This window comes from Mustela lutreola, chromosome 9 (genome assembly GCF_030435805.1).
Source record: "Mustela lutreola isolate mMusLut2 chromosome 9, mMusLut2.pri, whole genome shotgun sequence".
NCBI classification, from domain to species: Eukaryota; Metazoa; Chordata; class Mammalia; order Carnivora; family Mustelidae; genus Mustela; species Mustela lutreola.
This window is the reverse complement of record NC_081298.1, coordinates 121,080-146,014: the sequence shown is the minus strand read 5'-3', so window position 1 is coordinate 146,014 and position 24,935 is coordinate 121,080. Positions and strand designations below refer to the sequence as shown.

General features: G+C 54.9%; 1 protein-coding gene across 5 annotated transcripts in view; it reads left to right on the top strand.

Moving 5' to 3' along the window:
* The first annotated feature begins 1,185 nt into the window (after nt 1-1,185).
* Nucleotides 1,186-24,935, top strand: part of MYT1 (myelin transcription factor 1) — a 64,826-nt gene continuing 41,076 nt past the window's right edge. For 2 of the 5 annotated variants that reach the window (XM_059133731.1, XM_059133726.1), the window contains exons 1-2: nt 1,594-2,072; nt 20,232-20,332. The gene's annotated coding sequence lies outside the window, so the exon portion shown is untranslated. Of the gene's footprint in view, nt 1,567-1,593; nt 2,073-20,231; nt 20,333-24,935 lie in introns of those variants that run through there. The other 3 variants (XM_059133727.1, XM_059133730.1, XM_059133729.1) reach the window with 3 other exon arrangements.

The following is a 24,935-nucleotide window of genomic DNA, read 5'->3' as shown; positions in this document are numbered from 1 at the left end:
GGAAATCGTTGCTTGTGGAAGAGTTTCAGCTGATTTTTCAAAACATACTTTCTTAGAGGAAGCTATATATTTTAAGCCCAATTCATGCTTCTGGTGGCCTGAGCCGTTTGGCTGATTCAGTTGGGGGGCTTGTGTGCCTAGATAACATGGCAGGAAGCTATATTTACTGCGTTGAAATCTCTGCCCTGAACTTTGCGGTGCTGGCCTTCTTCTGCACTGGTCCCAGACAGCCGCTCGCCAGGGGCGTCCAAAACCCAGCCTGTGCCCTGTCTCACGGTACAGTTTCTGACAACCCGAAGACGAGCATAGACACTCGTTTGTCTGACCTATCAGGAAGAAAAGGAAGTTTGGAGAGCGAGTAAGAATTTCCTGGCTCCTAGGTACTCTTGCCGGATGGTCCTGCATTTATCCCTGAAAGTGGAAAACAATCCGGCTGCTTGCAGTGTAGCTGGGCAGTTCCATTGTGTGCGTGATGCCTTCTCCTCCTCTCGATTTTCATTGGGTGGCGCCTCGCAGGCAGTTTAGAAAGGCTGAAAAGCCAGAGCCGAGATTTTGAGCCCTGTGTTTCCCTCTGGCTGGGATACACTAACTTAGAGGTTTTGGGGCAGAGAGGACTTGTGTCCAGGGCCTCACTGAGAGGGTTTTATTATTTTAAATCTTAAGCCAAAGAAAGAGTGTGTGATGAAAGATCTTTTTCCTGATCTCTCCTCCGTGTGTGTGACTTCAGCTTTGGGTCTGTGGCCATGAGCATCTTTTACGAATTGTAAAAAATATATGCTTGTCCTTTGAAGTCAGTGATTCTTGAACACGCAGATGAGCCACGGAGCACCCCTCCCGTTCGTCTGAGTAATAAATTCTGCAGTCCGTTCTTTATGATGGTGGGTCATATTCCTAACCACCAATAAATATTGTAAAGTACTTTCGCTGCAGCCGTGCTAACCCAGGGCATCTGTCATTCCGGTTGCTGCTATTAGGAATTATTGGACTGAACCACTGGTGGAGACAGCACGGGGGGGTGAGTATGGCGGTGGTGACGCTCTCTGCCCTTCTGTGTGTCTGGCATAAAAAAACCCCAATCGTGCTGCATATTAATTATGATTCGGTGTGGGCAAACACAGCCACCTTCTGTGGGCTGAAGCTCGGAGCAGGAGACAGGGGCTCTGCCGGGCAGGGCACCTCTCACTTTCCGAGTCAGCAGACCCATCTTTCTGATGCTATACTGTAAATTTATTTCACCTCGGAGAGTAAACAGATATATTGGAGCCCCAAGGGTTCATGGGTAGCGTATTTACAAAGGAGCCTCTCCGCCAGCCCGTGCCACCGCTGCTAATGAGAGCGGTCATTAAGTAAATGAGACGTCGCCTTTAGCTGGCTTAGGAGTCGCACACTAAGGGGAGAAGATATTTAATTGAAACCCGCACACAGGCTTCCCCACATGTGACCGCTGTAAGGGAGGCAGCTGCCTCCCCTCTGCTCCCCCGTCCACCCTGCACCCCCCATGTAAATTTCATGATTGCTTTCCGTGATGTCATTTGGAAGGAGGACAGACAATAGCTGTGGGGAAAGGTAAGTCCGTGTTATGCTCTCTCGCTGACAAAGGCAGACATCCAAGTGCTTGGCTTTTCCCCTTGGACCGAGACAGGGAGAGGGCGCGCGAGCAGAGTTAATTTCTAAGATGAAGGCGTTCTATGCAGGAAAAGCAGGTCTGGGGATGGCTTTTTAAAGCTGCTCTGTTGGACTGAGGCTTTCTTCTTCTACTGGGTCTGCCCGTGGCTGTTTTCCTTCTCTTTTTCTGTCCCTCCCTGGCTGGTTCACGGGCTCGGCCTCTCTGAGAGTCTCGTGGACATGTAGTGCGTCTGACAGAAAAGACACTGGGGGGACCGTGTGCCGAGACAGGAAACTTTATGTGCATTTCTGGACGAGGAACACAAATAGATCGGCAGCCGTGGGACCCAGACGCTATGTGGTGGGGGAAAACGCTGCCTCCTTAAGCAGAAGACCTCTCTGGAGCGGGACTCCGAGCTGCTACCTCGCGCGAGCCCCCATCCAAGACGCGGAGGAGAGATGGTCATGTGAGCATTTTGTCTTTGCGTGTCACGTATTTCTAAACTTAAGGAACAGCGTTTAGGGTGCATGTGTCTGTGGGAGAGGCGCACAGAGCTAAATGCTGGCTGCTCATCTCCGCTGATTTTCCTGCGGTGACGCGGGTCACTGGTGTGGCTGTTTACAATCTTAGTGTGACTGGATTTGTGTATTTAAAGCTAGAGATCAGGCTTGGCCAGGATGATGGCAGAAGCTTCGGACTACATAATGTCATTGCCTGTGGGATGATGTGTTCTGGGGCTGGGGACTTTGTTCTGTCCTCTGGATTCACTTCCTTCTTTGTGAATCAGGAAGTAAATATGCCTCCGGTGGCTCTGGTGTGTGTGGGTCCCCACCACGAGGATCCTGTTCACTGTGTCGAGTCACAGAGGGCTATTCTGGTCCCACTACTACCTTTGCATCCGTGGGACCTCATCCTGGCCCACTGGGGTATGTAATTTCTGAAACAAACCTCCGAGAGGTGTGTCCGGTTGTGGCCGTCACACTGCAGTTCCTCCATGGTGCTAGTGACGGTGATTATCACTATTATCCTTTTGGGAGAGGGAAGTGAGAGATTTTGCCCCAGGCGTGTAAACTGCAACAACTACAACAGCCGGAGATCAGACACAGCCGAGGACGACTCTGAGGCTAGTGGTTGAGTGAACAAAAGACAGGAGGAGTGTTGGGACCAACCTGGAGGAGGTGAGCCTCAGTCTGAGTGAGAGGCTTGGACCCTGCGCCTTGTGATGCTGAGGGAGCTTGCCCAGCCCTCCCTCCAGCCTGGTGTGTGTGTGTGGGGGGGTGTCCTTGCCTGGGGCTGGGCAGGCGCTCGGGAGAGGCCCAGGTTCCTGGCCACCAGGGCTCCATTCCCATTGGTCCTTGGCCGTGATTATCATGTCCTTCCATATGGCCCCGTTAATTAATGGTAAACAAAAGAGTGGGGGAGCCGAGACTGGAGTTTCGTGGTGCTGGTGGGGAGGGGTCACCCATAGGGCAGGACTCTGCCTGTCTCCCCAGAGCTGCTCACTGTGCAGACGGGGTTGGTCAGGGTTAGAGGGTACTTTGTCTGCAAAGAGGAGGTGGCAGCTCTGTGACCCCGTCTGTGCCCTGGAGCTGGAGACGGAGGCCCCACAGCTGGGTGACCCTAGATCTCACAGGATGTTGAAGGATGGAGGGAGCTCAGTGGGGGCTGTGAGTGACATGGGGGGCCTGTCCATCCTGGAAGCACCTGAGCTCTGACTTCCTTGGACCATAGGCCCTGATGTGGGCCTGGGAACTCACCAGGGCAGGGGAGCTGCTTCTGGCTATAACCCAGGGGGCCTGGGGGACCCTCAGGCATTGGCCGCAAGTCTGGAGGCAGCCCCAAATATTCAGAGCCAATGCTCTGGGTGCTCTTGGAAGATTCTGGGCGAGGCAGCTGTCGCCCATCGCCCTGAGTGCTGCTGGAGCCCAGGGCGGGGAGCATGTGGGCAGAGACTTCAGGACTACAAGCTGCTGGATTCCCGAGGTGGGGCAGCGGGTCACAGCAGCGTTTCTGGGGAAGACCAGTCAGTGCCTGGAGGCATCAGGGAGAGGCTGGCCGAGTGTGTGCTGCTGTGGGGGCCCTCTCTGGGCACTCGGACCCATCCCGGACCCATCCGGGGCCTGTGGCAGTGCAGGTTTGCCTGGCCCTGGCTGCGGACTGCACTCTCCCTGGTGCTGCCCAGGGCCCAGACCCCTCCCCTCTGGACCCCGTTATCCTCCTCTGGGCTGGGGTCGCTGAGTGGGTCCATGAGGACCCCCGGGGGGGGCCTCTGCGTGAGTGTGTGGGGTGGGGCGGGGAGGATCTGTGCTAAGTCTGGCTGGGGAGGCGAGAGTGTGTAACACAGAGCTGGGCCACCCCCGCTCCTGATGCTGCTTGGACCAGCGCTGGAGCGGGGAAGTGCCCCCTGGGCCGCCCTCCACAGCCCAGATAGCAGTGGGCAGGCTGGTGGGGCTGAGCGGCTCCTGGATGGACTCCACGAAGAGGCGAGTCTGCTGGGTGAAGAGTGAGCAAGGGCTAGGGCTGCCCAACCCCCGCCTGCCTGGGGACGGTGGGACCCGGAGTGACCAGAACACCGCGGTCAGCCTGGGCCTGTAGAGGACCGGGAGGCAGGAAGCTGGCCTGGCCCGCTGGGCTGAGCCGCATCTGCCAGGCCAGTGGGGACTGTCAGTGGTCACCTGATCCTGGGGCAGGCAGGGCACCAGGCAGCCAGGCAGACTTGCGTGTTACTCAGGCATACGGGAAAGGTAAACCCAGCTCCTGTCCTGGCTCTGGAAGACCCATCCCAGACCTTGTTTTTTGTTGGCTTCAGAGGGTAGGACCCCTTCCTCCAAACCCCCACCCCCCTGACTTCTAGAGCCATCCGTCTGCTTTGGCCTTGTGGGCTCACTCACGAATAAACTAGAATCGGGTTGTCTATTGATGTAATTTTAACAGGAATTTTGTGGTGTGAGTTTACAGGAAAATGGTCTTTGGAGCCAGCAACATTTGGAGATTAGTCAGCTGGAAAGATGTTGTGTTTCCCAGAAGGACGGAGCACGGCTGCCGCAGGTCCTGTCCCCCCAGGTGGGCTCTGTGCTCCCTGAATACCCCAGGACCTGTCCTCCCTGGGAACCCCTGACCAGGGGCCGCCCACTGTCCAGCCCACAGCTCTTGTTGGAGGCTTTGGTCTCAGGTTCTCAGGTACTTTCTGTCTTCCCCGAGTGTCACTTAAGAAAACCCTCAAAATGAAACGAGGGAGAATTTTCCCCCCTGACTTAAAATGTTTTTGCTCTCAGGCTTGTATCAAGCTTCACAGAGGAGAGAGTAACACTTGCAGTCAGTGTCCTTTTCTTGTCCGCGTTGCCGAGGCTGGCCGTGTGCCTCTCGCACACCTTTCCCCTTGTGGGCCCAGGCAGTCGGGAGCAAAGGCACTTTTCTTGGGAGAACGGGGCTTTGCCCCTGTTTCAACCCCCTTTCATTTTAAAATCTGCACTTAAATTAATGCAGTGTTATTTCAATCAAGCAGAATGAAAATAACTCAGCAGACTGTTCCAATCTGCCAAGCCGGACTGAGTACCCCTGCGTCTGTGGGGTTAGTCCAGAGGTTTGGGGGTCGGCGAGCAGGAACGAGTGTCCCAGACCTGTGGTTGCCTTCAGATGAGCCCTGGAAGCTGGAAGGGGCTGTGTGCCAGGGGGCTGTTACTGGGAGCCGGGGGTTGCTGGGGGGCTGCGCGTTGGACAGGCTCTTGAAGGACCGGCTAGCTGAGTTTCCCTGCGTCGCTCATGGTGGTAGGCAAAATGTGAACGTGTGTGTGTGAGAGCTCGCGTGTGCCTATGTATGTGTGCCCACGTGTGCTCATGCGCGTGTACATGCGCTCTCAAGCATGCGCGTATGTGCGTGTGTGCCAACGCGCATGCATGTGTATGCGTGTCCTTGCAAGTGCATATGTATGTGTGTGTGTGCGCACGCCTGTGTGCATGCGCACATGTGCATGTGTGCCTGTGTGCTCATGTGTGCGCGTGTGTGCTCGTGTAGCACACGTGTGTGTGCACGTGTACGTGTGTGTGCCTGTGTGCTCACGTGTGAACGCCTATGTGCATGTGTGTGCACGTGCATGCCTGTGTGCATGTGTACGTGAGCCTGTGTGCTCACGTGTGCGCTTGTGCGCATGTGCGCTCAAGTGTGTGTGTGCACGCCTGTGTGCATGTGTATGTGTGCCTGTGTGCTCACGCGTGTGCATGTGTGTGCATGCGCACGCCTATGTGCATATGTACGTGTGCATGTGTGCTCATGTGTGCACTGTGTGCTCATGCGCATGTGCCCGCACATGCATGTGTGTGCACGCCTGTGTGCATGTGTACGTGTGCCTGTGTGCTCACGTGTGTGCGTGTGCGCTCGTGTGCATGCACACACATGTGCATGTGTACGTGTGTGCCTGTGTGCTCACGTGTGCAAGCCTGTGTGCATGTGTGTGCATACGCACGCCTGTGTGCCTATGTACGTGTGTGTGCTCATGTGTGCGTGTGTGCTCGCCTGTGTGCATAGGTACACGTGCCTGTGTGCATGGGTGTGCGCGCATGCCTGTGTGCATGTGTACGTGTGCCTGTGTGCTCGCATGTGTGCTCGTGCGCGTGTGCCCGCACATGCATGTGTGTGCACGCGTGTGTGCATGTGTACGTGTGCCTGTGTGCTCGTGCAGTGCACGTGTGTGTGCACGCGCGTGGGTGCGTGACGCCTGTGTGCGTGCATGTGGTGCAGACGTTGGAGGGCAAGCGGACGCACCATATGGTCTGAGCTGCTGACAGATTAGCCTGCCGGGCTCCCACCTCACCCTCACGCCTGGCTTCACACCTTGATCGTGTTCGACATCAGTCCGAGACTGCCGGCAGAAGCCATCTGGGTCCTCTTGTTGTTTCCCATTTTGTTGCCTAAAAACTACACATCAGAGGTGTAGCAGAAGGAAGAGGGTCCCAGAGCTCCAGGGCTGCTCGGCCTCTGTCTGGGAGGGAGGATCTGAGGTTCTCTCTGCTGGGCCGAAGCTTAGAGCCTCCTTAGGCCTCTGGTGCCTGCTTTAGGAGAGCTCAGATGTCGGGTTTGAGGCCCCGGGTCACAGGACAGCAGACCCACAGCTCTGAGGGCCCGAGGGACACCCTGAGTCCAAAGCACTTCAGTCTCTCCATCCGTAGGCCTGTGGGGTCCTGACTTCAGATGGCTTCTGCAGGCAAGCTCTGTGTGCCGAGGGGTTCCCAATGGGAAGGGAAGCCTGTTCTCCCAGAGGGATTTCGTAGACCCAGAGCATCGCCTGCCACATAAATAAGGAGCGTGGGCACGAGGGTCCCCTTGGCCCTGGGTTTCCTAGGGCTCCCCACACTTGGTGGTTCAAAGCGACCCGCTCAGTCATGGACTGCTAAGTGAACAATTAATTGGTTCGTTAATCATCGTTTTGTGCATGGAAAACTCCGGTTTTCCAAAGTAAACAGTGCCTCTTGTTAATATTCCCCCCCCCCCCTCAAAGATTTTATTTATGTATTTGAGAGGCAGAGAGCACGAGCGGGGTTGGGGGCGGGAGAAGCAGACGCCCCGCTGAGCAGGGAGCCCGACTTGGGACTTGATCCCAGGACCCCGGAACCACGACCTGAGCTGAATGCAGATGTGTCACTGATGGACACCACCCCCCCGCCGGTGGCCCGTGTTAGTACTTTCCGATGGTCTGACGTTGACGGTTCAGGTTTTCGTGGGATCTATTTTGTGTCCATGTGGCCCAGGCTCAAACCCCAGCCTCAGGGGCTTCTTGATGCCCCCTTGGCCCCGAAGCAGGTTAACGGGGCGGGGGAGGGGGAGGTGTTGATGCAGGTTAACGCTGTCCTCCCCATGACACACAGAAACCAGCAGTTTCTGCTGACCCGGAAGGGCCGTGGGCCTCTCATCCCACCGTTCTGATGTTCCCTAGGGAAGGCCACTGGGGCCATCGGAAAAGCTCACAGAGGCCCCCAAGTGCTGAAGGCGTCGGGGGCCTAAGTGCTGGGCACATCCCCCGCCCCCGAGGGAGGAGAGAGGGGATCTGTTATGGGAACTGCATCTGGCGCAGCTCTGTCACCCTGGAAGGCCGCTGGAGCAGGTCACGAGGGCGGCTTAGCTCTCCTGGCTGCAAAGCCCGTGGTCAGCCCCAAAGCTGAGAGCCTGCTGCTAGGTGCGGAGTCCCCTCACGCTCTCAGCGTGCGGGCTGACCCGCCGGCCTCCGATGACCCGCGTGGACTCGTGGACTCCGGAGTCGTTCCTGTGATCAGGCTGCCCTCCTGGAAGGCGCACCCCCGAGCACGTGTGCACGGCGGTCCGATTCTTCCCAGGCCTGTTTGGCTCTGCGCACTCCCAGCGAGGGCCCCCTTCCTGCCCCAAGCCCCTCGGACGCCAGTCACCTGTGGTCTGTGTGAAGTGTTCCTGTTTCTCCACATTCTGTTGCATCCTGGTTCTCGGCGTGCAGGGCACCGTCCATCCAGACTGGGAAATTAGCACGGGCATCACCCCAGTATCTCCAAGCCTTAAAGGCAGGAGGGCGGGCTGTTGCTGGGCAGTGCTAGGAGGATGACGGGTGGGTTCCCCCTCCGCCCCCCGGAAACTGGGGGGCTCTGAGCCCTGGAGCAGGGCTGCAATTAAACTCGCTGGGGAGCAGCTGCCTCCTGCCAGCCGCCTGCGGCTAGCCCTTCTCCCCCTGAACAGGAATGCTTCAGTTTCTTGCAGAGGGACTGGGGTGGGAGAGGGAAGGAACACCGCCGGCAAGCCGTCTCTCCCACTGCACTGCTGCCGGTGCCTGGCTGGGTGGTGCCTGGATCCCCAGGTTGGCTGCCTGAGAGCCTTCTCACTGAGCGGGACATGGGCAAGGGTACGGATAGACCCTAAAGGGAGGGCTGAGCAGATTCATTCTGTTTGTGCGAGGGAGAGCCCCTACTAGTTGGGTCACTTTCGAGGGCCTAAATAAAGCGTGGTTTCCAGGAAGATGGAAGTGGCCCTTTCTCCTGTCCCAGGGCTAGACAGTTCTACAGAAGGGGTTTCTGGGACTCAGGATGAGAGGCACAGGAGCAGAATTCCAGAGAAGGGCCCTCCTGATCCTGGGAGGCCAGCGTGTACCCTGAAGACCCAGGAGACCTCCAAGAAAAATGCCCAGAAACTAGCTCTTCTGGTTCCCAGCGTGTTGGATAAGGCCCGAGCTGTCCCTGCCCTTCCCACTGCCTCTGGTTCCCTCTGTGGACCTCTTTATGCTCCCTAGGGCTGAGACAGGCCACTCTAGCTGTACCGGCATCCCCTTGGGCGCCCCGGGACTGAGACAGGACACCCTGGCTGTACTGAGGACCCCTTTGTGTGCCCCAAGACCGAGACAGGACACTCTAGCTGTACCGGGACCCCCTTGTGCACCCCAGGACTGAGATAGGACACTCTAGCTGTATGTGGTCTGAAAGGTGTCTGTGATATCCGCTCAGGGAGCCAGGCCCATGGGTTAGCCTCCTCATCCAAACTCTCCTTTCCTGAGCCCTTGGTGTGGCCCAGGCTCTGGGCCTTGGAGAGCAGTCACATGGACACCTGATGAGTGGGTGGGTCCTGTAGGGGGATTTGGGGGGCCTGGGAGCTGTGAGTGGGTGCAGGTAGGTAGGGGGACCCTTTCCCCAGCACCTCCTCTGGCCTCCAGCCTGGCTGGGTCAGTGGGGTGGGTCAAGGTGAGTAGGATGGAGCCCCTCACCTCAATGCGTTTGTGGACACAGTAGCTGCGCACATCCCCCGCGGCAGTCTCCTGTTCTCTGTTTTTCTGTTGGCCTGGCTCCTCATGTGGGGACAGAGCACGTGCGCTGAGGCTCTGGCTCCCAATTTGGTGCCCGTCCTGCCAGCCTGGGCGGAGATGGGGACTGGGTCACTCTTGAACCCGACGTGGGTGGGGCGGTTCTCGTGGAAATCCTGCGTGGAGCCGGGCGTTGAGCTGAGCGGTTTCCTCCTGCTGCCTTCATTCCTGGCTGGGGCCTGGGTGTGTGGGGGCGGCTACCACCCACTGTGCCTCTCCGGGGACACTGGGCGCCCTGGGGCAGGGCTCCCCCCCCACTCCCCCGGGAGCTCCTCCCTCCCCTCCCCCTGCGGCTCCCTGACAGGCTCCTGGAGAGCTGTCCTGTGATTTGGTGCGGAAAGTCATTATTACCGCCAGGCAGTGTGGCTGTTGTTTTTACAGTGTTGGTAAGGTTAAAAGAAATAATAATAATAATAATATAAGAAAGACTCAGCTCGCACTGCTGCAACGTGCTATTTGCATTTTTAAGGAAACACTTCTTTGAGACAGCCTGGGTGAAAGGTCACCATTTGCATATAAATGGAAGAGAAAGTGTATGAAGCTGCAAGTTACATCTGTATTATTTTCTCAGCAGTGAGCTGCTGTTGGAGAGAGTAAGGGACGGGGCTTGGATGTGGCTTTTATAGAATAAAGTACCAGCGAGGCTGACTCAGAAGCAGAATGACGAGAGAAGCGTGCAAGGCTCTGGGATTGCCGACTTCCCTGCCTCACCCCTCTCTCATTTTCACCTAAACTCAGCAAAAGCAGGTCGGCTTTGCTCCACTCAGCAAGTCTCCATTTTACTTCCCTCTGAATTCCAGCTAAAATAAAATAGGAAAGAGAGAGAGGAAAACTTGCCCTTGGTTCCCCTGGGCCCCGACTGTGTTTCCTGCCAGAAGGTGGTTCAGTGGGTGGGGGCTTCCAGACGCCCCAGACCCAGGGCAGAAGCCCCACTACAGTCGTGCTGTCTTCCCCAGCCCCGAGCTGAGACGGGCCCGCAGGGGCCCCCCCCAGGGGTGGGTGCTGAGGAGAGGTCGCTGGACCTGGGAGCTGCTGGAGGCCATGAGGGGTCTCCCGGGCGCCCCGCCTTCCCTGCAGCCCCTCCCTGAAATGTTCAGGGCACTGGTGCCTCTTCCTTTTGGATTTTCAGGGTTGTTAGACTCCCCAAGGGCCCACCCTGCCCCACTGTCCCTGGGCTCTCCTAGGGGACGCCAGGCCCGGCTGGAGTTGGAGTTGGCTTTGGCCCAGAAACGCTTTTGCCCTTGTGGGCTTCCCGCAGCAGCACTGGGGACTGTGGAAGGTGGAAGCGTGCAGCTGGGGGGGGGGCTGGGGTCCTCCTCCTGGGTTCTGACTCGGACGCCCCCTCCCAGGAGCCTCCACTGACCACCTGTTACTGAGACCGCACCCCACACCCTGTTATTTTGAAAATGTACTTTGAAAGTAGCTCCAGCTCATGGGTACGTTTCAGATACAGGACAAAACCCATTTTCCCAGCCGCTTGAGAGTGCATTTGCCAGGTCTATGTCTGTCGCCCAGAGCGCTTGTTTGGGTGTTTCCGACGACGAAGGGCTTCTCCTCCAGAGTCACCGTCACGGTGTGGACGCCTAGTCCCTGGACTGTGTTCAGACTCCTCCAGCTGTCTCGAAGGACGGGCTCAGAACCCTGCTGTTTGGTCGTGATCACGACCTTCGCCTTCTGGAAGGGTGCTTGTCTGCTTTGTAGGGCGCCCCTCGGTTTGGGTTTGTTGGCTGCGCCCCGTGACTGGACTTGGCGTATGTGGGACCAGTAGGAGTCAGGCTGTACCCCCTGTGCTGCGCGGTGACTTTGCTCGCTGGGTTGGGTGGGGCTGTCCACTCTTGCTGCAAGGGCACTGCTGTTTTTTTGCAATTAGTAAGTATTTGGGAAGGGAATTCAAAGCCATGGAAATACCTCATTTCTCATCAACTACCAATTTACTTGTTTTTATTGAAACCTGTATTGCCTCATGATTTTTTTCATCCAAAGATTTGTAACTGTTATTTCGATGCTTGTCACTGTGGGCCAGTGAGGTCACCCCAACTGGCCGCGCGCCCCCCTGCCTCCCTAAGGCTTTGCCTGGATTCTCGCTCAGCCCAGGCTCCTGGGCTGTCTTCCTGGCCGGAGCCTCGAGTCCTCCCCCAACGGCACGTTTCCGTGGGAGACCTGGTGCTGGGTGGGCCCCCAGCCTCTGAGTGGACCCGTGTGCAGACACACACGTGCACACGCTCAGAGTTACGCGCATCGGTGCACCTGCGTCTGAACTGAAGTCTCCATTTTCTCTCAATATCAAGACTGCAAGTCCGCACAGATACTCCAACACTGTTCCCCCACAGGGTACATTTGAGGTTTCTGCCTTTCTCTGTGTGTAACTTCTTCCCCCAACAGTGAGAAACCTGGTTTCCATCATCCTTAAAATAAGCACTGATTTCATCAATCCCGGTTCCCACCTCATCCGCCCTCCACTTCAGGCCAGGCCTTCCCCAGGGCTGTCTTCTCCTGCTTGGGATCTGACATTAGGGGGACTCAGGCCTACTTTGCCCAGGCTTGCAGATCTGCAGGCTGTGCTCCAGGACAGACCCCATGCAATGGATTGCCTCACGACTGGATTCCTCGAGCTCTTACGTCGAACAACATCTTTGTTCTTTTATTTTCACTGCTGGGCCAAGTCCTATGTGCCAGGATTAATTCCTATCCAAGTTTTTGTTTTTCTTGTACATAATCACACACAACCCTGCCCCCTGGCTTACTCAGTGTCCAGTGGCTGGCACGGTTTTGTACCTATGTGTCTCCTGAAGTATTTTTATTCTGTCTGCCTTGCCTGGTGTTTTGTCTGAGCAGAGACAGCACCCTGGTTGATTTTCTTCTTCTTCTTCTTCTTTTTTAAAAAAAGATTTTATTTATTTATTTGACAGAGAGAGATCACAAGTAGGCAGAGAGGCAGGCAGAGAGAGAGGAAGGGAAGCAGGCTCCCTGCTGAGCAGAGAGCCCGATGCGGGGCTCGATCCCAGGACCCTGGGATCATGACCTGAGCCGAAGGCAGAGGCTTTAACCCACGGAGCCACCCAGGCGTCCCCTTAACGGGTCTTTTAATCTAAAACTATAATTTCCTTTAGTTCTGGCAAATTATTTTTTATTAGTTAATTCATACTTTCCCTCCCTTTTTTTGATTCTTCTTTTTTGGAACTCTGGAGTCAGGTGTTAGGTCTCGCCTTGTTTCTCTCCTTATTAGTGCCCGTCTTCATCTCTGCCTGCCAGGTCTTGTACTGCATTCTCTATGTGCGCTTTACATTTTATTTCCAAATTGGGAAAGAGAGACACAGTGGTGTGAAGCCTTCCCAGGTAACTCATATCAGTCTCCAGCTCCCACCCCTGGCTGGGCCAGGCCATGTCTGCTTGTCTGGCCATCCTAGGCTCTGGCCGTCCTGGGCTCTGGCTTAGCTCCTGCTCCACCGTCCACCCTGTGGAGGACGGAGCTTCCTAAGACATGGACGTGTCTCTCTGGCACAGGTTCCTAGATGCACTCCCCTCGCCCCCTAGCCCAGGATTTGTGCACAGGCGTGGGGAAGGTCTTGGGAGCAGGGATCTGGACAGGAATCTTTCTCTGAGCTGGAAGAGGGGCTCGACTGCCTCCTGCATCTCCAGGGAGCCATGGGACATGGGCCTCTTTAGGGCCTTGTCTTCCTGCCTCTGGAGGGACCGTCTGGACCTCACGGTTTTGGGTTTGGAGAGTCTCTGGGTCTAGAGGGTGGGATTCTGGGCTGCGGTCCCCCCAGGTGTCTCCTGTGACATGTGGTTGGTTTTCTGTGGGCCTTAACCTATGTCTACATTTTTATTCTAACCCTTTTCTTCTTGACTTCCTGGGCTTTGCCTTGAGTCTAAGCGGCAGGCGGGAAGACCTAGGAGCTGAGGGGATGGAGGAAAATCAAGATGAAAAACAGGAAAAATTCATTTTATTTGTTTATTTATTATTTATATTATTTATTTATTTTCATTCCATTTATTTATTTATTTTTAATTTTTTCTGTTTTTAAAAGATGTTATTTATTTATTTATTTATTTGACAGAGATCACGAGCAGGCAGAGAGGCAGGCAGAGAGAGGGGGAAACAGGCTCCGTGCTGAGCAGAGAGCCTGATGCGGGGCTCGATCCTAGGACCCTGGGATCGTAACCTGAGCCGAAGGCAGAGACTCAACCCACTTAGGCCCCAGGCGCCCCATGTTTTTCCTTTTAAATGGCAAAACGTGTTCTTACGATTCCATGGCCCAGCTTTTCGGTGGGTAGACTCTGTTCATGGCTTTGAGGGGATGTGGGAGACATGGGGAGGGTTAGGGCCCTGCCAGGGTTTCGATCTGCCTGAGGGCCGGGAAGCCAAAGGGGCAGCAAGGCCCTGGGCTGGCGTGGCTGGAGCTCGCTGGCCTGGGGCATGGAGGCCCCCGTGACACACAGGAAGAGGTGGGACGGGGCCCAGATGGGGGAGAGATGGACCGAGCCAGCAGTGGAGCACCCTGAGGGCTGAGGGTATCTGTGCCGCATCCGCCCCAGTGTGCTGCACAGAAGCTCCGGTCCTTCTCGCCAGGTGGCTGGGGGCTGCGTCTCCCGTCCTTGCCCTGCCCTTCATGGCCTCCAGCAGAGAGGGGCTGGGTAGCCCGGGCCCTACCAAGACATGGGCTCAAAGCCCAGGCCCAGGCTGGGAGAACCAAAGGCAGCCCACTCCAACCTCTGGAGCTGAGAGCCACGTGGTTTCACTGAGCTGGTTTTGCTGAGAGCCACGTGCCTCCTGGCCAGGGGCTCACACATCACGGTGGGAGGCAGGGCAGCCCTTGTGGTCAGAAAAGTGCTTTCGATCTGGGCACAATCGTCCCCCTAAAGTTACCCAGGACGCATGAAATCGTCCGCGCAGGGCCCCTGACATGCGAAGTTGTCCTTACCCACCCCTAGCTCAGCTTTCCTCTGGGGGCTGGTGCTCGGTGGGGGCACCTGCTCCCCTGGCCACCCTCAAGATTCACGGCCCTGGGCTGAGCTGGATGCTGCAGAGGGCATCTGACCTGTGCAGGCCTCTCCTCCATTGAGCTGGCCATTGTAGCCCCGGTGGGGAGCCCTGGTGAGTGAGCGCTCCAGTGGGTCTGGGGACTTATTCCGGGGCCCTTCTGTGTGTGCCACAGGCTGCTAGAGGACAGGATTATGGGAATATAATCTACATATCATATCGTATAATCATATAATTCACCCATTAGAAGCACACAGCTCAGGGGTCTCAGCATATCGAGAGCTGTGCATCTGTCACCACATCTCACTTCTGAACGAAACCCTGGGTCCACGAACCATGGCCCCCCACTTGCCCCCGCCCGGCCCGTCCGGCAGCCGGTCTCCTAACCTACTCTCGGTGTCTGTGGATTTCCCATTTCTGTAATGGGAATTCTGTACATTTCGTTCCACAAATATGGAGTTGTACAATCTGTGGTCCTCGTGTCTGACTTTGAGGTTCGCCACCTCGTACCGTGTGTGAGCACGTGCACACTCTCGCTGCCTGACAGCAGCCGTTTTATATCTCCCATTCAGCAGCTAAGTGCACCCTTGGGCTTTCTCCATTTTCCGACTAGTTGGAATAAAGTGAAATAAGTTGTTATGCACAAGACTTGGAGTGGACGATTGTTTCCTTTTCTCTCGGGTCTGTATCTAGGAGAGGAGCTGCTGGGTCATATGTTTTTCTGTTTAATATTTTGAAGAATTGCCGGGCTGTTTCCCAAAGTAGTTGTGCCATTTTGTGTTCCCATTGGGAATGTATGAGGGTTTCGTTTCTCCATATTCTCTCCAGCACTTGTTGTTGTCTGTTTTCTAAAATTATAGCCATTTCAGTGGGTGTGAAGTGGTGTCTCGTTGTGGTTTTGCTTAACATTTCCCTAATGACTAGATGTTGAGCATCTTTTCTTCCTTTGTTCTCTCCTCTCTCCCTCCCTCCTTCCTCTCTTTCCTGCTTTCTTTGGTTTGCCAGAGAGAGAGAGAGAGAGAGCGAGCAGCAGCACAAGCAGGGGGAGTGGGAGATGGAGAAGCAGGTTCCCCACCCAACAGGGAGCCTGACACAGGGTCGATCCCAGGATGCTGGGATTATGACCTGAGCCAGAAGACAGAAGCTCAGCCAACTGAGCCATCCAGGCGTCCCGAGCATCTTTTCATGTTGGTTGTTTACGTGTTGTCTTTGAAGAAATGTCTATTCAAATATTTTGCCCGTTTTTAAAGTGGGTTATTTGTTTGATTATGAAGTTTCAAGATTTTTAATGTATTCCGAATGAATTAACTACTCATTTGTAAACGAATTAGATATATGATTAGATTCATGATTTGTAAATATTTTCTCCCAGACTATGGGTTGTATTTTCGCCCTATTGATGGTGTTTTTTTGTCATGCAAAAGTTTTAAACTTTGACGAAATCCAATTTATCTATTTTTTTCTTTTATTGCTTATGCTTTTGGTGTTGCATGTACGAAACCACTGCCTAACCCAGAGTCAGAAAGAGTTACTCCAATGTTACATAAGAGTTCTAACTTCTACATTTATCTCTGTGATTCATTGTGTGTTAATTTTTGAATGGTGTGAGAGGGGTCTGACTTCATCGTCTTGGTTATCCTATGTTCCTTGAATTGCCATATGAAGTGTAGAATCAGTGTGTCAGTCTCTGAAAACAAGACAACAGCTGGAGAGGTCAGAAGTGGTCAGATTCTGCAGAGATGCAAGGGCAAAGGCCGGATTTGGGACCTGGAACGAGCCCTGTGCTCATGCTGGAGAAGCTGATGGCTGTGCTTGGGGAAGGAGAAGCTGGAGTCCCGTGAGAAGCTGATGCTGTGAGCAGGGATGGAGTTGGAAGAGGCGTCTGTGGGTTCCTCTGTGCGCGCCAGGACGGCAGAGGGAGAGTGGGTGGGGCAGAGGGAGCTGCACGGTGACGAGGGGAGGCTCGGGGCGCAGGCCAAGTGCGGGAGCCCCCAGCAGACAAGGAGGGAGTCAGTGTAGTGGCGCACAGTGGGGCTGTGGCGTAGTCAGTGTAGTGGCGCACAGTGGGGCTGTGGCGTAGACATTGGTGGTGGTCGTCCGCCCACCGCTGTGGTGGAGGGCAGTAGGCGGAGGCCAGTTGGAGTGGGGAGTGAGGAGTGAAGTTAGGGGACTTCAGTCCCTTAAGAAACATGGCTGTGCAGGGGTGGAGGTGGCATGGTAGCAGGGCTGGCGTGTGGGGTCCAGACGGAGAGTGTTCTTGAAACGTGGATGCCTCAAGCCTGTTGAAGAGTTGAAAAGCCCCAGGAAGGGTTCGGTTTAGAAGCAGTGATCAAATATTCGAGAAGAATATGGCTGATACTCTAGGCACCCTTTAATCAGTCGTGGGAAGGAGGGGGATCAAGCCCAGATGCAGAGGTTAGCTCAACTAGCATGCAAGACCTCCCTCCCTGTGCTGGGGACAGAGCAGGGACAGAGAAGGGCTGGGGCTGAGGAGCTGGCATTTCCTCCTAAGTGGTGAGAACTTCTGATAAGTGTGTGTTGGTGCTGGGGGAGCGTAGGAGAGCCCGGATGTGGGCTCTCTGCATGAAGACCATTCCCCCTTTGCATGCTTGCTGAGGGGTGAGCGCTGACACCCTCTGGTTCCAAAGGCAGCCCACGGTCACCAGAGACACAACACCTAGTAAAGACTCTAAAAACATTTTGACTTTTTGCAACAGCCCCCTGAACCCTTGCTCAGGTTTCTTGTCTTCTGTTCTTATCTTGGGGAGGGTCAGGGAGGTTTTGAACTGAGGAAGGTACTAGGCTGTCAGTGCTGAGGCAGGGCTAGAGGGAGAGTGGTCTAGGAGCCCACTAGGAGGACTTATCATTCTGTGTGGGGCCCTCCAAGAGTCTGTGGGGTTGGGAGTGGGCACAAAACACCGTGTCTGGAAGGAGAAATGGGTGCCCAAAGTTTCCCAGATGGGCTTCCTGGTGGTCTCCCCAGATACGGGAAGGAGGGCTTCATGCTACATTTTCAGGGGCCTGGCTGGGCTCCTGGCAGGCCTGCAGTGTTCTGAGTTGGGGTGGGCAGGTGTCATTAGCAGACAGACCTGGGTCTAGCCTGGGTCACGGCTCTGACCCAGTGGAGGGAGATGCCAAGTGAACTCTCAGGAGAGTCTCCTTGCCGAGGACCCATGTGTATCTGCTAACAGGTCCTGGTTGCTTTCCAGAGCTTATCTGTCCACTAGAGTCCTGTCAAAGTGAGTTTGGGGCCTCTGTGGGGACAGAGGCTGAGCAGCATGGAGCAGGCAGGGTGTGGAGGGACAGGTCATGGCCAGTGTCCCTGTCCTTGCCACCTGCTCCAAGTGGCTTGTTTGCTGTTTGTGTCTACAGGCAGGGTTTCAGAAGAACCCACTGGAGACCTAAAAAGGGAACCTGTCTTGAGGAAAACGTGCTTTTCGCTTGCAACTCCGGATGATAAAGGAAGTGATATTCTCATGCATTCCCTGTGCACCTGCACGGGAAAGGTCACTTTGCACACATGCTCTAATCCCCAGATGGTTCTTTCCTCCCCCGTTGTGTGTGGATGGAGAAGGTAGCTTGCTGGTCAGACGTGGGGCCAGGAGCCGGATCTGCATTACCCCTGCCTCTCCGCCGCCACACCACACCATTACCACACCTCTCCGTCATGTCAGCTGGCTGTAGGACTTCTAGAAGTGACATCTTGATGGGACCCCCATGTCTCTGGCCTGGGGGCTCTGTAGTTGTCTCGGGGGTGTGGGGGTTTCCTCTGTGCAAGCTGGAGTACTAGTTGCTCAGGACATGCCGGCAGGAGGGGTCTTGCCTGTGGTGGAGCCTGGCCACACACACTTCCCAGTGGGACAAAGAGGGCCGTGGGGGTGGGTCCCAGCAGCAAGAAGCACAGCTGCTCTTTACTGGGCTTCTCATAATGACTAGAGTTTGTTGCCATTTCCCAGGAAAAGAAGGAAATTGCATCAAGGTATATCTGGGAGCTCATAAGAGAGGTTCTGGCCTTGGGGATGTGTGTCTTGTTTTCCGTCTCCAACCCGGGACAGGGCACTAGTGCATCATGAGGGCATCTGAGGCCATTAGACCCTCTGTTAGGAGGCAGGAGCTCTGTTTGGAGGTGGTCATGCTGGAGCAGATGTGAGCAGGTTGCCCGAGCTGCCATGAGGCTCCGGAGCACCGGCTCTACCTGCTGACCCCCCGGGGCAGGCGAGAGGGCACACAGACAACCAGACGTCCCCTCACTGGCACTTGCAGCTCACCTTGGCTGGGCTCCCCAGGGAAGCAGGTGAGACCGAGGGCAGAAAGAGCTTTCCCCCCCTCGGCTTCTAGGGTGCCCTGCTGGGGTGTGAGGAGGAGGGAACTGTCCCGCTCCTGCTAAGATCTTAGGGCACACTTCCTCTCCTGGAGCTGCTGGGGAGACGAGCTGCGGTTACCTCGTGCATTTACCTGCGTGATGGTGACCGAACATTCCTCCCGCGCCTTGCAGCTCAGCCCCGGGGGTAGGTTCTTCCTGGGAGGCCCGTGTGGAAGGTCAGCCCCATGCACTCTGCAGCCTGGGGTCTCCCAGCTTCCGCCTTCTCCAGAGCTGACAGGGGAAACTCTCATCCCCTTGTAAGTGTGACGGGTGACGCCTGTGTCTCGCCCATGGAATTTCCTCCCTCCCCCACCGGGGGGCACCCCCTCTTCCCCACGCCTGTGGCATCTTCCTGGGGAGTTCAGGGCAACGCCCCACGTTTCCAGCAGAGGCTTGGGAATGTGAACACCCAGTGGGTGGCCTGGTCCCATTTGGAGCCATTGACTGCTGGGCTCCCACCAGGAAGATCCACGCTGCTCACACTTCCCTGGAGGAGGCCAGTCCTCACAGGGTCCCCTGCAGGGGACTCAAAGCTCAGTGAGAGGGAGGCACACAGTAGGTGCACACAGTAGGTGTCAAATCCCGGTGTTTTTACTCATTCGTTTGAAGACCTTGCATTAGGCCATCTCCTTGACTACCAATCTGTTTCCCTCTGTGTTTGTGCTCCTTGAGGTCACAGGAGGCCCTTTAATGGGATAGAGACATTTTCAGACGAGAGGATGCTCTGGCCGGAGCCACAGGGCTGCCTGGGGCAGGAGTGGTGGAATTTTAGGGAAACTGCCTTTGGAGTGCGTGTCAGAAGCACGAATGACGGCCAGTGCTGACCTACCTGCAACAGGGCTCAAACTCACTGTCTCAAGAGGAGCAGAGAGCGCAGCGCAGGAACACTCATTTCCTGTTTTTATTGTTGGTACTTAATGACCTTCCTTGAAACGCCACCGTGGTAGAAAGCTAGTTGTCATGGAAACAGGGAGTGCCGTGCAGGGAATAGGCATTTCTTTGTCATGTCCAGCTGATGCCTTCAGCCTCTGCTCAGACATGTGAATTTATGTGTGGAATTAAATATTAACTGGAGACATTGCCCTGGAGAGGGACGAAAACAGGGGAAGGAAAGATGGCGGGGACCAGGGCAGAGGTGGAGGCCAAGTGCCCCCCACTTGCGCCAGCCCCCTGCTGCGGCAGCTGTTAGTGGAAACCACACCCACTCTGAGGCAGGTTCTCGGAAGACAGAGCAGGGGCACGGGATGCTGGGGGCCTCTGAGGAGCATCCCAATCGGAGACCAGTTTTCCTCAGAGAGCTCCTGGCCCTTGTCTCTGGAACCGACACAGGACCACGACCTTGCACATCCTTCTGGTGATTCCAGAAAGGGGGATTGCATAAATGCTGTGGAAAAGAGCAGTCCAAGTTTCCCATGTCCCTTCCACCACACTGAGCTGCCTTCATTAAGCTTTCTTTTTCTGACCCCTCAGAAAATGAGTTCCGGGGTGAGCTGCTGAGTCAGAGGTGGACACAAGGAGACAAAGCCAGCAACTGCAGGACCTCGAGGCTCCTCCTGGGCAGACACGGCAAGGTGAGGCGCTTGGAAGGCAGCCGCTTTCCTGCCACGGGCTCCCCGACCAGGGTCTGGGCAGGGGTCCTTCTCTCTTCCAGGCATGAGGCATGGAGGTGACTTTCTGTCTGGCCACCATTACTCTTGAGCAGATAGAAGGTTAATTGGGGGGTAGACCATCAGCGATCTGGTCATGGCAAACTTCAAAGAAGACCTCAGGCCAAGTCCCTGCTCTGGGTCTGGTGACACCTGGGCTGCCTCCGGAGCTGTTCCCCGCCGGACAGACCGAGGATCGCTAGGAGACTTTGTTGCAGGAGCTCCTGAGGTCTGTCGGCCTTGTTTATTTCCATCTTCTCAAGTGGAGGCAAATGACACACGCCTGCTCATACCTGCTTGGGTCTCACTGCTGGAGGTGTCTCAGGCTCCGTGCCTCGCCAGAAATGCTTCAAACCCGGGGTATGCCATGTGCTTACAGCCACACCAAGCCTCCAATTCTAAACTTCCCAGGATGCACTCTGGGTGAGGCTGGCTTCCCAGGGTCTGGTGACCTTCAGAGGTGGAGGGAAAGGTGACAACAAGCTTTTGGGCATTCCTTTCCAGACCTCAGAGTCCTGTCTCCATTTTCTTCACATGGAGATGGTCCTCATCAAGGATCCTAGCCCTGACGCAGGGCATGGCCATCCAGATGTGATGGCCCTGGGTGTGGACAGGAAGGGCTAGAAAGGTTGAGGCAGCAAGATTATTTGAGGATGTTTGTAGTTCCCTTTGAACCTGGTGACTAGAATATACTTTCTAATGGGCGTCTCCTGGCACCTTGTTAAGCACCTTCACTCCCACTTTTTTTTTTTAAAGATTTTATTTATTTATTTGACAGAAAGGAATCACAAGTAGGCAGAGAGGCAGGCAGAGAGAGGAGGAAGCAGGCTTCCGGCTGAGCAGAGAGCCTGATGCGGGGCTCGATCCCAGGACCTCGAGATCATGACCTGAGCCGAAGGCAGAGGCTTAATCCACTGAGCCACCCAGGTGTCCCTCCACTCCCACTTTTATTCTTGTAGGCTTGTTGGCGTTCTACCATGTTGGAGCCTGAGGCAAAAGGAAAAGTCAGTAGTACCGATCCTATCTTTATTATGATTTAAAAATCAATAGATTTTTGGCATTAATTTTGATATTTTGAAACCGTCACTAAACTGTTTATCTTGATGACTGAGTTTTTGTTTCCCATCTTAAATTTACACCTTGGTGCAAATGCCTCACTCATCTCTTCCCAGTGTTGAGCGTTCAGACTGAGATTAGGAGCTCTGGATGACATGTCTTGACCATTGTTGGAGGTGTGTGATGTAGAGCGCCGGCTGTGAGCAGCCTGGTGGTCCATGATCAGGCTTTCCTGGCAACAACTGCTCTGTTACAGTCTTCCTTCTAGTTTCGGCAGATAGGGCCTGAGTTACTGTTCTGAGCAGAGACACTAAGAGGTCGGAGAAGGAGGGAGGATGTGCCTTTGACAGGGTGGGTTTCCAGAAGGACTGCAGGGCTGGCCCCAGTGGTATGAGCTCACTGAGCAGGCTAGGGAAGTCCAAAGCAGGAGGTAGTGGTGGCCACGGGAGAGCAGAACATCACATAGCCAGGGTGGGCTGACTTTCTATGGGGGCTTGTTGATGTGGACCTCTGTGTCTGGAGGGTGGTGGGAGTGTAGTAGTCACGGCCGGCGGTCGGCCTCGGGTTCAGCACCAGGCATGCGGACAGCTCAGAGGTGGGCGGAGAAGGGCTGAGCCGAGACCGATGTGGGCTTGGGGAAAGTGCGGGGCATTGAGCTGTTTATTTTTATTTTTTAACTTAAGAAGAAAAGAAGTAGGCATTGATGGTAGGTCCTTAAATCACTTCTTGACCTTAAGAATGAAGCACTGGGGCTCCAATCATGTAATATTCAAAGGAGGAGTCCAGATACGAATCCAGGAGAAGGCTGACTGCATGGAGGTCTAGCAGTCCTTCTTCCTGACAAGGGAGGGGGGGCCACTGTGCATGACCTTTCTGGCCTGCTTCACTGGGTGTGACTACACTCCTATCCTCGGGTAGAAATCCCATTTATGTTGGAGTTTCAAACAGAGGGACCTGACATAGAGATGTTGTATCAGGGTGTCTACCACACAGCTGCAATTTCAAAAGAAAGATTTATTTATTTGTTTGAGGGAGTGAGAGCGAAGGAGAGAGTGCATGTGAGCGGGGGAGGAGCAGAGGCAGGGAGAGAGAGAGAGAGAGAGAGAGAGAACCTCAAGCAGACCCCCTGCTGAGCATGGGGCTCAACTCAGGGCTCCAACTCAGGACCCTGAGACCATGACTTGAGCCAAAGCCAAGGGTCGGATGCTCAACCAACTGAGCCACCCAGGTGTCCCTACAGCTATAATTTTAAAAAATTCATTAATTAGGGGCGCCTGGGTGGCTCAGTGGGTTGAGCCTCTGCCTTAGGCTTGGGTCGTGATGTCAGGGTCCTGGAATCGAGCCCCGCATCGGGCTCTCTGCTCAGCCGGAGCCTGCTCCACACCCCCACCCCGTGCCTGCCTCTCTGCCTACTTGTGACCTCTCTCTCTGTCAAATAAGTAAATAAAATCTTTAAAAAAATAAACATTTATTAATTAGATTTTAATTTCCAATACAATGAACATAGTGTTATATTAATTTCAGGTGTACAGTAGAGTGATTCAACAATTCTATGCATTACTCAGTGCTCATCACGATAAATGTGCTCTTCACCCCATGACCGGTCTCGCCCGTGCCCCCAACCGCATTTCCTCTGGCAACCACCAGTTTGTTCTCTACGGTTTAGAGTCTGGGTTTTTGTTATTTCTTTGTTTGTCTCGATAGAACTATCATTTTCAATTTGGGGTTGGAGTGAGCCCTAATCCCCTGCTCAGAGATGTTAGGAAAACCTCTCCCAAGACATGTGTTAAATAATACTCTCTGGGGTGTCCTTTCTACAAATCAGGGAGAAGCTCTATTCCATTGCCAGTGGGCCGAGCAGTGGGTGGAATGTCAGCAGAACTTCAGAGACACAGTCGGACTCCCCCCAGAGGGGGCAGGACTATCATTTCAAGGAGCCAGGGGTGCCGTGGCGGCCGCGGTCGGGAGTCAGGTGTGTGGGCATGCGGTTTAGCCTCATGGAGCAGGGAATGGAAAGCGGAATGTGTGCGGAGGGTTCCTGAGGTGGTAGAACTTGTATGTCTTTGAAGAAGAAGGCTGCCCTTCAGGCTGACCTTGACCAGGTTTGCAGGTGCATGTTCAAAAACTGGGAACCAGTGAGGTTGTGTAAGTAGACAGTATATGGGACTGGGGATGGGGGCTCTGAAGGGTTCCACCGGAATGCTTGGTGGGGAGAGGCAGCAAGGAGCACCCTTGAAGGCTGGGCCTAAACCCTTCAGTGGTGGGAACATGGGTCTATGGAAGGGCTTCCTAGTGGTGCTGTGCGAGTGGGCATTGCCCCTGCTCACACTTCAGAGAATCAAACAAACCCAGATGGCTGCTTCTCCCTCACCCCTTCCCTCTCTCGGAGAAAATGGACCCTGGCCGACGCTGCTGCAGCCAGCATGGTGGGTCACAGCCAGTTCCCTGCCACTCCTGCTATGTTCCTCTGCTTCCTCATCCCATGTCATCCTTCCTTCTAGGCAGGTTTGCGTGTGGTCTCCTGGGAGTCAGTGGATGCCCCCTCTCTTTGTCTAGGTCTTCTAGGAGGGAAAACACTGAAACTTGCCCACAGGAACTCTACAATCCTTAGAATCCTATGGATTTAAAAAAATGTCCTAGGTTCATTCTAATTTTCCAGCTATGCTAGCTGTTGGAACACTCTCTTTTTTCCTTTTTAAGATTTATCTTTTTTCCCTTTTCTTTATTTATTTGACACAGAATGAGACACACACACAGCGAGAGAGGGAACACAGGCAGGGGGATGGGAGAGGGAGAAGCAGGCTCCACGCTGAGCAGGGAGTCTGATGCGGGGCTCGATCCCAAGACCCTGGGATCATGACCTGAGCGGAAGCCAGACGCTTAACCACTGAGTCACCCAGGCATCCCCTGGGACACATTCTAAATAAAATGGAGCCCTAACCTCTTTTTCCTCCAGCCCAGGGCTGGGATGAATGTCCCCCATGGTCAGGGGTCTGGAACCCCCACCTAGCTTCAGGCTCTGGTACTTGTTCAGCCCCTTCTGATTGCTCCTGGCCGTGTTCCCCAGTTCCAGGACCTCAGAGACATTGCCCAGGATCACCATCTGTCTGTCCATCCTTACATGACGCGTACTGAGCAGTGAATGAAACTCTGTAGGAGGGGTGGTGATCTTGAAAACATGACTGGATGGGCTTGTTTCACACTGAGATGAGGACCACGCGGGAGACACACGGGCACAGAGTGGAGCCTGAGTGGGAGAGGGTGGGAAACGGGAGGCCCAGGCCACCCAGGGATGCTTCCTGCTTCCCAGGGCTGGAGCACCTCCCACTTGGAGGCCATCAGCCCTAAGACCCTCAGGCCCTCACTGACTCCCTGAGCCTCCTCACTCCCACCCTCTCCCCTGGGGTGCGGTCCCCGTGGTCTGGCTGCTGAGGCCAGGACAACCTCAGCATGAATTCTGTTCTTTGTCCCA